This window comes from Ochotona curzoniae, unplaced genomic scaffold, assembly GCF_017591425.1.
Source record: "Ochotona curzoniae isolate NIBS_2020 unplaced genomic scaffold, NIBS_Ocur_1.0 contig_1071, whole genome shotgun sequence".
In the NCBI taxonomy this organism is placed as follows: domain Eukaryota; kingdom Metazoa; phylum Chordata; class Mammalia; order Lagomorpha; family Ochotonidae; genus Ochotona; species Ochotona curzoniae.
The window spans coordinates 19,469,020-19,473,759 of NW_024464939.1; positions in this window are offsets into that span (position 1 = coordinate 19,469,020).

Here is a 4,740-nt window from a genome sequence, read left to right on the forward strand (position 1 = left end):
CAAGCTGCATCCTGGACATTTCCTTTGTTAGCATTGGTGCTTTGTGGAACATCTTTTCCAAATGGTGTGCTCTGCAAAATAATAATGATAAATAAAAACAAAGTAAATCATTTCCACAAAATACTTAACAGAGGCTACTACAGGAAAAGTGATTGTAACCAGCAAATCCAGGGACTGTTGGGTTAAACAAGTTTTATAAGTTTTTCTTTCCTACAGGACTGTTCAAATGATTGATATACAAATGTGTTTTCTAGTATACCAAGGATTTTAGAACCAAGATACCTGTAACACTTGTATTATATAACACTAGGAGTTTAACAAAAGGGGAAAGAAAGCATGAGTATGAAGTTATTACTTTATAAGACACATAGAAACGGTCTAATTATAAACTCAGTGCTCATCGCCTGCTTGCAGTCGCCCTGCGTGACGTCGCTGCCCCAGCTCCCAGGTGGCACAGAAGCCGCCGCTGTCACTTGGGCTCGTTCCAGTCAGACGTCAAAGCCTGATGGGAATTGTGTAGGACTGTGGACCACAGCAGCTGCTATCGGCGTGATCTTGAACTAGTTGTCTTCCCATTTTGGGGTCTGAGATTCCTTCTGCAACATATTTACTTGCTCTGTTGTGGTCTATGTAAATGCTTAAAAGAGATTTTAACTACCTTGTAAGATTAATCTTTTTTTTTTTAAAGGACTTAACTTGAAAGGCAAAGTTACAGGAGGGACAGATCTACCATCTGCTGATTCACTCCCCAGATGGCCACTCCCCAATATCTAGAGCTGAGTCAATCCAAAGCCAGAAACTACTTCTGGGTCTCCCATGTGGGTACAATGGATAAAGGACTTGAGCCATCCTCTGCTGCATTCCCAGGCCCAAAGCAGGAAGCTGGACTGAAAGTGCAACAGCTAGAAAATGGACTGCTGCGGATTAGCTCAGCCTAATCTGCCTCCAGATTCAGCCCACACTTACCCAGTGTGTGCTGTTGCCTTGACTTTCCTGTCCTGTCCCCAGCCCTGGCTCTCATGCACACCAAGGGAGCAGCAACTCAGTAGGGAAATGCCCACAGTTCCCCTACCAGGACTGCTCCTGTTCCTGGATCTTGTGCCTGCCAGGGGGTACTGTGGTGCAGTCTGACATCACTTGCACCCAGTCCTGCACTTGCCAGCTGTGCTGTGGCCTAGCCCAGCCAGGCCCACACCCAGACTGGCCCACCCCTGTTTCAGCTTTCACACTCACCAATGGAGACTGCAACCCAGCAAGGAAGTCCCCAAGGTTTCTTTACTGGAACTGCTCCCAGCCCCATGTTTTGAGTGTGCCGGGTGTACTGTGGCCCACCCTGAGATGACCTGTCCCCAGTCTCGGCACTCATGAGTAGGTACTACAGCCTGGCTCAGCCTGGACCCCACCACAGTTCCAGCTCTCACCAGTGGGTGCAGCAGTCCCAGCCCTCATGTGAATTGACAGGTGTTGTGGTCTAATCCAACCTGGCCTGTACCCTGTCCTGCCTCCAGCTCATGCCATTGTATGCTGTACACTGGCCAAGCCCAGCCTGCTCCCAGGCCTGAGTCACACATAACGCCAACAGGTTCTACAGACTAGCCTAGCCTAGCCTACTCACAGCCTTTGCTCTCATTCTCACCAACAGAATCTGCAGTATAACGGGCTGAGTTCCCTTAAATTTCCCTACCAGGCCTGTTCCCAGACTCACATCTCCTAGATATCAGCAGATGTCATCTGTCTTCAGTCCTGACCTTTGCAAGTGCCAGAGAGTAGTGTAGCCTGACCCAGCCTGGCCCACTCCCAGTCCTGGTTCCCATGTCAGGTGAATTCTGCAGTCCAGCTGGCTCAGCCAATCACTACTCCCAGCTCTCCATGCAAACCAGTGGGTCCTGCAGCACCACAGAGGCAAGCCCACAACTGTCCTGTAGGATCTGCCCAGATCCAGTTCTCTTGCATTCTGGTGGGTGGTATGGCCCAGCCTTACATGGTCATCCCTGTTCGAACGCTCATGGGAGGGTCTTACAGCTTAGCCCAGCCAGGCATGGCCTCTCAGCTCCAGCTTTTGCATGTGCCAACAGGTGGCAAGCAACGCTCTTTAGCCCAGTCCGGGTCTCCCACGTGGCCATATGACTTCACTTGACTCAGACATGCTTTCCATCTTCCCCCCTCTAAACCACTCCCATCTCAGTTCCCTTGCTTACCTATGAGTACAAATGTCCAGTCTGTGGAAGACCCCAGAAGTCATTCCTCCCCTGTCAAACATGCCCTTAACCACTTCCAATCCAATATGTTCCCGAGTGATCTACAGCCCCCTCCCACACCTGAGAACTGCTGTGGCAGGTCCTGGCCTGGCATTTCCTGTCTTCCGCACATAACTTTAATGTGTGTGTGCATATATACATATAAAATATGCATGTATTATATACATATATATTACACACACTGGTATAGCTAACACAAATTTCGCCTTAATCAGGCCCATGATGCCTGCCATTTGTTGGCTGCTTCTCTCCCAGCAGTGTTAATACTTGACTATGTACAAGGCAACTTAGGCGGTTGCCTACAGCTGGGGCCTAATTAAGTTCAATTGTTGTTAATAGTTATACAATGATAGGACCAGCTGACTAGAATTCAAATCAGCTTTGTGAGATTGAATAACCTGTGTCACACTTTTCCTATGGTAAATACAGTTTTCAACTGATGCAAGTGTGCCAGTAAAACCATTCTAGCTTTCACTAGCAGTACTGAATTCAATAAATCACATGAGACATTCAACACTTAACTATAAAAATAGATTTTGTGTTGTATTATTCAAGACTTGTTTGTTTGTTTGTTTATTTAAAGATACAGATACAGGAGGGGGAGAGACAGAAATCTGCTTATTCACTCCCCAGATGGCTGCAATGGCCAAATCAGAGTCAGTCAGAAGCCAGGAACCAAGAGCTTCCTCTAAATCTCCTATGTGGGCACCAAGACCATAAGAGTTGGGCCACCCTCTGCTGCTTTTCACATCTGTGTTAGCAGGGAGCTGGATCAGAAATGGAGAGCCAGGACACAAACTGGCACCAATGTGGGAAGCACCGGTGTTAGCTTATTTTACCCAGCTAATGTTAATTGCTTTGAGAACATTTCAGGCAGAATAAGCTAAGCTAGAATATAGGTTAACATGTATTGCACACATTTTCAACGTAACAATTCAATTAACAGATGGGTTCTCAGCAAGTGATGCCAGACCAAGTTAAGGAACATCTGTAACAGCACCTGCCCCATGAGTTACTTCTGAGATTTGAGTTAGTCCATAAAAGTAGAGTATGGGCCCGGCGCAGTGGCCTAGCAGCTAAAATCCTCACCTTGCATCTGCCGGGATTCCATATGGGCACCAGTTCTAATCTTGGCAATCCCACTTCCCATCCAGCTCTCTGTCTGTAGCCTGGGAAAGCAGTCGAGGACGGCCCAAAGCGTTGGGACCCTGCACCCATGTGGGAGAACTGGAAGAAGTTCCTGGCTCCTGGCTTCAGATTGGCATAGCATCGGCCGTTGCGCATCTTCCTCTCTGTCTCTCCTCCTCTCTGTATATCTGACTTTCTAATAAAAATAAAATAAATTTATTAAATAATAAATAACAAATAATAAATTTATTTATTATTAAATAATAAACAATTTTAATATTAATTTTAATTGTTTGTTATTAATGTTATTAATATTGTTGTTTATTATTAATTATTAATATTAATTAAATAATAAATAATAAACAATAAATTTGTTTTATTTTTATTAGAAAGTCAGATATACAGAGAGGAGGAGAGACAGAGAGGAAGATCTTCCGTCCAATGATTCACTCCCCAAGTGACCACAATGCCGATGCTATGCCGATCTGAAGCCAGGATCCAGGAACCTCTTCCGGGTATCCCACACGGGTGCAGGGTCCCAAAGCTTTGGGCCGTCCTCGACTGCTTTCCCAGGCCACAAGCAGGGAGCTGGATGGGAAGGAGGCCACGGGGATTAGAACCAGCGCCCATATGGGATCCCGGGTGCGTTCAAGGCGAGGACTTTAGCCACTAGGCCACACAACCGGGCCCTGAAATAAATCTTTAAAATAAATAAATAAAAGTGGAGTATAGCTCTATGTCTGATGTTAGCTCATACCTGTGTAACAAGGAGAAGTAATATACCACTTTGCTTTGTACTGAGGTTTTTCAGCATTGTTGAGCATTAGTGCCTATGCAAGGTAAGTGCAGTGGTCCATGGTTGCTGTCCTCAGGCAGTTGGGCCCAATACTGGCGTCTAGGATGTTCAAGCTAACAAGACATTTGGCAAAGCTGTCTTTCTCAAAAGACTTCATAGGCTTATTTAACCAGCACAGACATTCACACATTTAACATCCATATCTTCATGAAATCATTTGCACCTGGGAGTACCTGACACAATGATCAAAGCAAGCATACAATTTCCAAGAATGATTTTCTAAATACCAGTTCTTTGCTTGTTGAAGCCGTATTTGCATTTAGATTGTACATATATGTAAATATATACATAAAACTTCCAGAGAGAAATGCTGCCTGCTTGACGTTGTTTTACCTTCAAATGGAAAAAATCAAAATCCACCAGGAAAATGAGGACGTTACAGGATAATGTTTCTCAAGAAGTTTGAACTCATCTCACAAAGTGTCCCAGGAGTTACATTCCCTAGAAGTGGGCTCAAAGGACTGGAAGCAACAGTATGAATGAGATCCAGGAGGAAAT